We start from the raw sequence: 11,098 nt of genomic DNA, 5'->3' as shown, positions 1-11,098 counted from the left end.
CCTGGGTGTGGGGGACCCATAGGAGGACGTGGGGCACCCATGGGGATGGCAGGGGGGAGGGGAACCCACAGGGAGACCCAGATGGGGAGACACAGGAGGAGACCTGGGTTTGGGGGACCCATAGGGACGGGGGGGGGGCACCCATGGATGGGGAGGGGGCACCCACTGGGACACCCACTGGGGGACGCAGGTGGGGGACACACAGGAGACCTGGCTATAGGGGACCCATAGGGACACTGGGGGGGGATGGGCCCCCAGGGGGATGCGGGTGGGGGGACACAGGAGGAGACCTGGGTGTGGGGGACCCATAGGGACAGGGAGCGGGGGGGGACACCCATGGGGCCGGCGGGGGAGAAGGGGGACCCATGGGCAGACCCGGGTGGGACACACACACAGGAGAATGGGGGGACCCACAGGGAGACCTGGGGTGGGGGGGACACAGGAGGGGAGTTGGGTGTAGGGGACCCCTAGGGGGACATGGGGCGGGGGGCAGCCATGGGGACAGTAGGAGGGAGGGGGACCCATGGGGAGACCCCGCGTTGGGGGGACATAGAGACCTGGGTATAGGGGACCCACGGGGACACCCGGGTGGGGGGCACCCATGGAGGCGGTGTGGGTGATGGGGGACCCACGGGGAGACCCGGGTCGGGGGACACAGACAGAGACTTGGGTATAGGGGACCCATTGGGACAGTGGGGGGGGGGACGACCCACAGGGACAGCGTGGATGGGGGGGTGCCCACGGGGAGACCCAGGCTGGGGGGGGCTCCACAAGGAGACTTGGGTATAGGGGACCCATGGTGAGACCTGCGCCGGGGGGACCTATGGGGACAGCACGGGTGTGAGGGGACCCACATATGGGGTGACCTATAGACACGAGTATGGGGGGACCCATGGACACAGCCCAGCTGTGGGGGGACCCAAATATAGGGGTGACCTATAGACACGGTTTTGGGGGGACCCACATATGGGGTGACCTATAGACATGGTTATGGGGGGACCCATGGACACAGCCCGGCTGTGAGGGGACCCAAATATAGGGGTGACCTATAGACACGGTTTTGGGGGGACCCACATATGGGGTGACCTATAGACACGGTTATGGGGGGACCCACATATGGGGTGACCTATAGACACGAGTATGGGGGGACCCATGGACACAGCCCGGCTGTGGGGGGACCCAAATATAGGGGTGACCTATAGACACGGTTTTGGGGGGACCCACATATGGGGTGACCTATAGACATGGTTATGGGGGGACCCATGGACACAGCCCGGCTGTGAGGGGACCCAAATATAGGGGTGACCTATAGACACGGTTATGGGGGGCCCCATATATGGGGTGACCTATAGACACAGTTATGGGGGGACCCACATATGGGGTGACCTATAGACACGAGTATGGGGGGACCCATGGACACAGCCCGGCTGTGGGGGGACCCAAATATAGGGGTGACCTATAGACACGGTTTTGGGGGGACCCACATATGGGGTGACCTATAGACACAGTTATGGGGGGACCCACATATGGGGGTGACCTATAGACACGAGTATGGGGGGACCCACATATGGGGGTGACCTGTAGACACGAGTATGGGGGGACCCATGGACACAGCCCAGCTGTGGGGGGACCCAAATATAGGGGTGACCTATAGACACGGTTTTGGGGGGACCCACATATGGGGTGACCTATAGACATGGTTATGGGGGGACCCATGGACACAGCCCGGCTGTGAGGGGACCCAAATATAGGGGTGACCTATAGACACGGTTTTGGGGGGACCCACATATGGGGTGACCTATAGACACGGTTATGGGGGGACCCACATATGGGGTGACCTATAGACACGAGTATGGGGGGACCCATGGACACAGCCCGGCTGTGGGGGGACCCAAATATAGGGGTGACCTATAGACACGGTTTTGGGGGGACCCACATATGGGGTGACCTATAGACATGGTTATGGGGGGACCCATGGACACAGCCCGGCTGTGAGGGGACCCAAATATAGGGGTGACCTATAGACACGGTTATGGGGGGCCCCATATATGGGGTGACCTATAGACACAGTTATGGGGGGACCCACATATGGGGTGACCTATAGACACGAGTATGGGGGGACCCATGGACACAGCCCGGCTGTGGGGGGACCCAAATATAGGGGTGACCTATAGACACGGTTTTGGGGGGACCCACATATGGGGGTGACCTATAGACACGAGTATGGGGGGACCCACATATGGAGGTGACCTATAGACACGAGTATGGGGGGACCCACATATGGGGGTGACCTGTAGACACGAGTATGGGGGGACCCATGGACACAGCCCAGCTGTGGGGGGACCCAAATATAGGGGTGACCTATAGACACGGTTTTGGGGGGACCCACATATGGGGTGACCTATAGATACGGTTATGGGGGGCCCCACAGACACAGCCCAGTTACAGGGGTCCCACCTGTACCCCAGCTGTGGGGGGGCCCTGAGGCACAGCAGGGCTGTGGGGGGCACAAGGCTTCGGGGGGGAAGTGGGGGCTCCCCCCCTGACACCCCACTGATGGGCACCCCACAGGGAGCCCCCCAAACCTTTGCCACCCCTTAAGCCCCCACGGGTGACCTGTGCCACGAGGGGAGCACATAGGGGGTCCCCAAAAAGGACAGTGTGGCGCTCCCCCCCCCCCAAATAGGAGGTCCCCAAAAAGGACAGTGTGGCTCTCTGCCCCCCCAACAAATAGGGGGTCCCCAAAAAGGAGAGCGTGGCGCTCTGCCCGCCACCCCCCCCCAACTTCCCAGTGCGGAAAAACATGGAAAAGTGAAAATGAAAATGAACCGTTTTCCGGGAATCCCTGGGAGTGAATGGCGGCCACCCAGCTGCCCCCCCCCCGGCACCCCAAAACCCACCACAGGTCCCTCTGCCCCCCCCCGGGAAAATCACCTTTTGGGGGGCAGCCCCCTGCGCAGCCACCCCCCCAAATCCCGTGCGCCCCTCGGGGGGGCGGGGGTCGTGGCTGTGGCCTCTCCCCCGCGGTGACAGTGGCTTTGGGGTGCCACCAGCTTTGGGGTGCCACCTGGGGTGAAACAGCCGGACCCCTCTGCGCAAAGTGGTTTATTTGGGGGGGGGGGGGGGGGGGCGGGAAGTGGGGGGCTGGTTCCTGCCCTTTGTACAGGCAGGATGTGACCCACAGCCGCGTGCCGGCGGGGACCCGATGGCTTGGAGGGTCCCCAGGGGCACCCCAGCCCCCGGGGGGGGGGGGGGGGGCTCAGCTGGACCCTGGGGGCTGCCAGCCCCAGTGCTGTGGGGTGGAATGGGGGGACGAGGGGGTGTCATGGTGCTCCCCCCAAGCACCCCGATGTACAGCCCACCCGAGGGGGGCTTGTGGGACCAGCTGGGGGGCGGGGGGGGGGCGGAGCTGCTGGCTGGGTGCACCCCACTTTTGCCCGCGCCCCCCCCGAGCCCCAGCTTGGCCCCGGGGCAGCTCTGCGAGTGATGCCGGCCTTCGTCCTCCTCCTCCTCCTCCTCGCCTTCCTCCCCCGCCCGGGGTGCTGGAGGGTCCCACACCAGCCCCGCAGCCCCCCGCAGGAGCCAGGGGGATGCTCTGGGGGGAAACTCGGGGGGCAGCAGCACCGACGTGGGGACCCCCGCCTGGGGGGGCAGCAGCGGCGGGGGGGCCAGGACGGGAGGGGCGATGGTGGCCCAGGCATGTGGCGGGGGGCCCAGGGCCGGCAGTGGCAGGGGGAGGGCAGCCAGGCGGGGAAGCTCTTTGGGGACCCCCAAACAGCAGCAGGACCCCCCAGAGCGGGGGGGGCACGCGGGGCTGAGACCTGTGGGCAGCGAGACGGCCAGCGTGGCTAGTGGCCGCGGTGCCAGTGTGGCCACCGTACGGCACAGCCCCCCGGGGTCACAAGGGGTGCTCCAGCTGCCCCCGTCTCCCTTGACCTTGCCCCCCCGCCCCGGGGGGTGCTCCTCCCCCCCCCCCCCAGTTCTCCCAGTCACAGCCACTGGGTGCTGCTGTGGGACCAGCAACGGCGCATCCCTGCCTGCAGCGCGGCCCCCAGCACCCTGCCCCCACAAACCCCCGGCCCCCACCGCCCCGCAGCCCCCTGCCCCACCGCCCCCTGCCCTCCCTGTCCCCCAGGCAACCCTTGGCACTTGCCACCCACCAGCCTCGCTGGCCCCACACTTACTGGTCCCGCTGGTGGCCACCCTCTTCTCCCACGTGTTGGGGGGCCGGGGTCCCCAGTGCCAGCCCAGCGGCTCCGCCAGCACCCGCCGGCTCAGCAGCACGCTCAGCACCGACTGCAGGGACAAAAAAGGGACGTGGCAGCACCCAGGAAGGCCACTTGTCCCCAGGGGAGTCCCCAGCCAAGCTGTGCTCCCCCAGACCCCCTACCTGGCTTGGCGAGGAGGGGGGCACGGTGGGCGGGGGGCACAGGCAGCGGGGGTCCCACGGCGGGTGGGTGAGGAAGAGGAGTTTGCTGAGGTTGAACTTGTAGGTGAAGCGTTTGCCCTTGGCCTTGTGCAGGATGCGCTTGTGGTAGTAGTACCTGGGGGGCAGGGGGGCGGGGGCGTCAGGGGGGATGGGGGGGTGGGCACCCCAGGCCAGGGGCTGGGGACTCCCCTTGGGTTGGTGGATGTCACCCCATGGGGTCTCCCTGCGATGGTGGATGTGACCCCAAGGGGACTGCTGGGATGGTGGGTGTCACCCTATGGGCCCCCCCTGGGATGGCAGATGTCACCCCATGGGGTCCCCCTGGGATGGCGGATGTCACCCCATGGGGTCTCCCTGGGATGGTGGGTGTCACCCCATGGGGTCTTCCTGCGATGGCGGGTGTCACCTCATGGGGTCCCGCTGGGATGGCGGGTGTCACCCCATGGGGTTGCCCTGGGATGGTGGGTGTCACCCCATGGGGACCCCTGGGATGGCGGGTGTCACCCCATGGGATCCCCCTGTGACGGTGGGTGTCACCCCATGGGGACCCCTGGGATGGCGGGTGTCACCCCATGGGGACCCCTGGGATGGCAGATGTCACCCCATGGGGTCCCCTGCGATGGCGGATGTCACCCCATGGGGTCCCCTGCGATGGTGGGTGTCACCCAATGGGGTCTCCCTGGGATGGCGGATGTCACCCCATGCGGTCCCCCTGGGATGGCAGATGCTGCCCTGTGGGGTCCCCTGCGATGGTGGGTGTCACCCCATGGGGTTCCCTGCGATGGCGTACGCTGTCCCACGAGGTGCACTGGGATGGCGGGGGTTCTGCCCCCCCCTGCCCCCCACCCCCAGCAGCACCTGAGCGCCCGGCTCAGCTTGTCGTAGTTCATCTGGGGTTTGCGTTTTCTCCTGCCCCACAGTCGGGCCACCTCGTCAGGGTCCTTGATGACAAACTCCCCGTCCTCGCCCTGCTGCCAGGCGATGACATGGCGGAACTCCTCCTTCTGCAGCAGCTCCAGGATGAAATGCCATAACTGGATCTGCCGGGAGCCGGGGCTGGACTCGGCTTTGCACCCCCAGGTGGGGAGGGCCAGCCCTGCGGAGCGAGGGGGGCAGCTTAGGGCTCGGGGGGGCCTGGGGGGCATCACCCCAAGACCGCCGCTCCCACCCCATGCAGCTCCTTAGCCCCCAGGAAGATGGTGGTGGGATCCGTGCCCCATCCCGGCGTGGCAGCCCGACCCTGGGTGCGGGCAGGGGGGCAAGTGGGGGGCTAAGGCCCTTCCCCCCTTCCCTCCCCGGGGCTTTCCCCGCTGGCTGGGCTCGGCGGCCGCTCACCTGGTAGCCAGCAGGAACCGGGCAGGACGGGCAGCCCCTGGGACCGGCACCCACACGGCATCCTCCGGCCTGCGAGCAGAGAGCAGAGCCCTGCGGGGAGCACCCAGCACCGGGGGGATGAACCCAGCACCGGGGGGATGCACCCAGCACTGGGGGGGTGAACCCAGCACTGGCGGGATGAACCCAGCACTGGGGGGATGAACCCAGCACCGGGGGGATGCACTAGGAACTGGGGGGATGGACCAGGAACTGGGGGGATGCACCCAGCACAGGGGGGATGCACCCAGCACTGGGGATGCACCCAGTATCCGGGATGCACTCAGCACCAGGGGGATGCACCGAGAATAGGGATGCACCCAGCACCGGGGGGATGCGCCCAGCACAGGGGGATGCACCCAGCACTGGGGATGCACCCAGTGCCAGGGGGATGCACCCAGCACCGGGGGATGCACCCAGCACCGGGGGAATGCACCCAGCACTGGGGGATGCACCCAGCACCGGGGGGATGCGCCCAGACTGGGGGGATGCACCCAGAATGGTGATGCACCCAGTATCTGGGATGCACCCAGTGCCAGGGGGATGCACCCAGCACTGGGGGATGCACCCAGCACCGGAGGGTGCTGCCGCGGTGGTCCGTGCCCCCCGACATGGCTGGGGCAGGCCACGCCGCTGTACCCCATGGGGACAGTCGTGGCCTCACTTGCAGGGGTTCGGTGTCACCAAAAATCCAAACCCACCAGCCTCCACCACTTCCTGTGGCATCCCGGACTGGGGGGACCCCAGCCCCCCCACCCCACTCACCTGCAGCCCCACTTGGGGGGGGGGGGATCTGCCTGGGTGGGAGCTGCTGGGCTCTGAGGGTCTCAAGGAGCATCACCTGGATATATAAAAAAGGGGGGGGGGGGAGGGGCGGGTTAAGCGTAAATCTGCTTACACCCCGCGGGGAGGAGAGGGAGCCGGGGGGAGCAGGGGGGTCGGGGTGCAGGGGGGAGGTTTGGGGGTCCCTGCCTGGCTGCAGCAAAGGCGCTGCTGGGAACCCCCCTGCCCCTTTTTTGTGCAAAACCCCGGGTTGTGCCCCTTCAGCTGCAGGTGCCCAGGGCTGTGCGCCCCCCCGTGCCCGCCCCCCCCCCCCCCCCCCATTTTATCTGAGTGTGATTCCAGATTCAGCCAAAAAATCAGAAAAAAAAAGGGATGGGAGAGATGGGCAGGGTGACAGCGGCTTCATCCCCTCCGCCGCCCCCTCCTCTCCCTTATCCCAGCGGCTGCGGCGCTTCCCTGGCCCCGTATCCCAGCCGGGTCAATAAAAACGGGGCGATTTGGGACATTTGGATGGGAGCAGGGGGGGACACCCCTCCCCCCAGGGCTTGGGTGCCGATGGAAAGGCTTTGTGCCCAGAACTTTCCTCTCCTAATTTCCTTTCCTTGTTTATTCTCCGTCTCTCATTAACGAGGGCCTCGATGCCTCTTTCAAGTGGTGCAGGGTGGGGGTCTGGGGTCCCCGTGAACCCCACAGGGGCTGCTGAGCCCAGGGGGTGTTTTCCTGGGGTACCCCATCTCTGGGCGAGGGGCCCCCATGGATTAGGGGGAGATGAACCAGGCAGGACCCACAAACATGGAGTGGGGGTTCTGAATTGGGGCAGGGGGTCCTGGGTGCCCTGCTCTGGGGGTGGGCTGGCAGCCAGGATGGGGGGGGACGGGGACTGGGGGGGCGCAGGGGAGGGTTTGAGGCTGATCCCACAGGGCTGGCTGGGATTTGGCTGTGTTCCTGCCCCTTGATCTCTCCCAAATCCCACTCCAATCTCCTTAGGCGGCCCCCCCAGCCCTGCCCGGGCATCCTCCCCCCGCCACCCCCACCCCCCCCAAGGCAGGCAGGGGTGAAGGGCCTGTTTGTTTAAAAGCATTTAATGCTATTAAAACAAGCGGATTAGGGAGCATCGGAACAGGCGGGGGGGGGGGGGGAACGACACGACACGGGACGACAGGGACCCCAGTGGGGCTGCGGCGGGGGCTCATCCCAGGTATGGGGCAGGGAACGGAAGCTGCCGCAGAGGGATGGGGAAGGAGCATCACCGCAGCCACCCTGGGTGGCATGTCACCCCCTCATTGCCCGGGGTCTGGAGACCCCCTCGCATGTGCTGCAGGGTCCAACCCGCACCCTGATAGGGACCCCCACCCTGGTGGGGACCCCCACTCTGGGCTGGGAGCATCCTCTGCTGCTGGTGGCGGTTTCCCTCCTCCCTCCCTGGCCCTGCTCGTTCCCATCCTTCCGTCTCCCGGGGGATTGAAAATGTTTCAAACAGGAACTCCCTGGGCGAGGGGGAGGATGATGAGGGGATGAAGGTCACCAGAAAGCCACAGCCCTGGAAACATCCAGGCAAGGTGCTGAAGGGGGTCCTGGGGGGGCCAAGCTGGTCCCCAGGCATGCTGTGTCCTGTGACAGTGGCATCCCCTGTCCCTGGCTCCATCCCTTCCTGTGTCCCAGGGCTGGATACGGCCATCCTGGGGCTGGATATGGTAGTCCTGGGGCTGGACATGGTAGTCCTGGGGCTGGATATGGCCATCCTGGGGTCCTGGGGCTGGATATGGTAGTCCAGGTCTGGATATGGCCATCCTGGGGCTGGACATGGTAGTCCTGGAGCTGGATATGGCCATCCTAGGGCTGGATAAGGTAGTCCCAGGGCTGAATATGGTAGTCCCATGGCTGGATATGGCCATCCTGGGGCTGGATATGGTAGTCCAAGGGATGGATATGGCCATCCTGGGGTCCTGGGACTGGATATGGTAGTCCAGGTGTGGATATGGCCATCCTGGGGCTGGACACGGTAGTCCTGGGGCTGGATATGGCCATCCTGGTGATGAATATGGTAGTCCTGGAGCTGGATATGGTAGTCCAGGTCTGGATATGGCCATCCTGGGACTGGATATGGTAGTCCAAGGGATGGATATGGCCATCCTGGGATCCTGGGGCTGGATATGGTAGTCCTGGGGCTGGATATGGTAGTCCAGGTCTGATATGGCCATCCTGGGGCTGGATACAGTAGTCCTGGTGCTGGATACGGCCATCCTGGGGCTGGATACAGTAGTCCCAGGGCTGGATATGGCCATCCTGGGGCTGGATACGGCCATCCTGGGGCCGGATATGGTAGCCCTGGGGCTGGATTTGGTAGTCCCGGGGCTGATATGGCCATCCTGGATCTGGCCGTGCTGGGTGCTGGGGGAGAAGGGGGCACTGGATCAGGGTCCTGACCATGGAACTCTTATGGCCGCCATGAGGAGCAGGGCTGGGATTTGGCCTGGATATTGCCAGCTTCATCCCGTGCGCTCAGCCCTAATCCTCAAAACTCTGGGGTTTTCCCTTGCTGCCTAAATCCTCTTTGGAGCCGGCACCAGGGTGGTGCTGGCTCAGGGGCACCGACACCAGCAGGCAGGATGAAAGCCCACCCTTGATTTGGTGAAATTGGTGAAAATGGCAAACGAGAGCCGGTCCTGAGCAGCCTCGGGAGCATGAGGCCAGCACGATGCCCCCGAGCATCTGCAAAGGGACATCCCAGGACATGGGTGGGCGCCCTGGGGGGGAAATCAGGGGGTTGGGGGCACCGGCTGTACGCTGTGCCCGCTCCGGTACCATCGTGGTGGGCATTCAACCCACGCCGGGAGCGAGAGGGACTCTGAAGGGTGCTGAGACCCCTGGGTCCCAGCCAGGGAAGGGCTCGCGGTGCCTTTCCCAAATCATCCATGCCAGATCGCTCGGGGGTCTCCTACCTCCCACCAGCGTCCGTCTTGCGGTGTCTCCTTCTCTCTTCTGCTCACCACAAGGAGAAGGACACCACACAGCCTGCCGCCTGCTGCCACTGCCACCCTCCTCCTCCTCCTCCTCTTCCTCCCACCTGGTCCCCACAAGTGATGGGGATGCAGCTCCCTGTGCACTGGTCCCTCCCTACGGTGGCACTGATGGGGACGCCTGGGCCGCTAAGTGCCAGCAGGATCCTGCTGGAGAAGCAGGAATCCAGTAGGGATGTTTTGGTCAGAACGGGGTTTCACCAGCCCTGGAAGCCTCTGGAAAACCCTCCCGGAGCCATGGACAAAGCCCAGGGGAAGCAAGAAAGCGATGGGACCCTCCCCAGTTTATCTCCTCCAGCAACACAGGGTCACATCCCAGCCGGGAGGGATTTGGCTTCGGGAAAAAGCCGGGATCCAAAGGGTAAGGCTGGGTGAGGAGGGGTTGGGGCACAGACCCCCCCCCATTTGCCGTGGGGACAAGCCCCGCTTGGCTTCACCATCTGGGAAAGCCATTGGCAATGGTGGGGGGCAGCACTCCTCTCCATGCCCCCTGCTCTGCCCAGTGTCAGGGAATTAAATCCAGGGCTGTTTCCTGGTGAAATCAAGCGAGAGGAACAGGGTGGGAACTGGACCAGGCTGGGGGGTGACTGGTGGGTGGTGGTGGTGTGAGGTGGGGGCAGAGGATGGCTGCCAGGGGTCCTGCCTAGGTGCCCACCCCGTTGGGAGCCACAGGGCTGATGTTAGATGGAATTATCCAGGTCCACAGCACCCAGACCTCAGGGCTGGAGCAAAGCCCTCCCAGCTCCCTGTGCCACATCCAGATCCCAACTACCGCATGGCTCATCCCATCCCATCCCTATCCCAGCCATGTCTCATCCCCATCCCCATCCCATCCCCATCCCATCCCCATCCCAACTGTGTCCCATCCCCATCCCATCCCATCCCCATCCCATCCCCATCCCAGCTGTGTCCCATCCCCATCCCATCCCCATCCCATCCCATCCCCATCCCAACTGTGTCCCATCCCCATCACATCCCCTTCCCGGCCGTGCCCCATCCTTATCCCATCCCCGTCCCATCCCCTTCCATCCCCATCCCAGCCACATCCCATCCCTGTCCCATCCTGCCCGTGTCCCAGCCCTGTCCCATTCCCATCCCACACCCATCCCAGCCATTTTCCATCCCTATCCCAGCCCTGTCCCAGCCCTATAGCTGTGTCCCATCCCCATCCCAGTCATGTCCCATCCCCATCCCATCCCATCCCATCCAATCCCATCCCATCCCATCCCATCCCCATCCCATCCTCATCTCAGCCCGGTCCCTTCCCCATCCCAATCCCATCCCCATCCTTTTCCCATCCCATCCCATCCCATCCCATCTCATCCCCATCCCATCCTCATCTCAGCCCGGTCCCTTCCCCATCCCAATCCCATCCCCATCCTTTTCCCATCCCATCCCATCCCACCCCATCCCATCCCACCCCATCCCATCCTGGCACTGGTCCCCCTGGCCGGCTCCCACTGCACACCGCGATGGAAAGAGGGAACCCCTGGCA

The sequence above is a fragment of the Falco rusticolus genome, chromosome 19 (genome assembly GCF_015220075.1).
Source record: "Falco rusticolus isolate bFalRus1 chromosome 19, bFalRus1.pri, whole genome shotgun sequence".
Taxonomy (NCBI): Eukaryota; Metazoa; Chordata; class Aves; order Falconiformes; family Falconidae; genus Falco; species Falco rusticolus.
The sequence above is the reverse complement of the archived record's forward strand: the minus strand, read 5'-3'. Positions refer to the sequence as shown.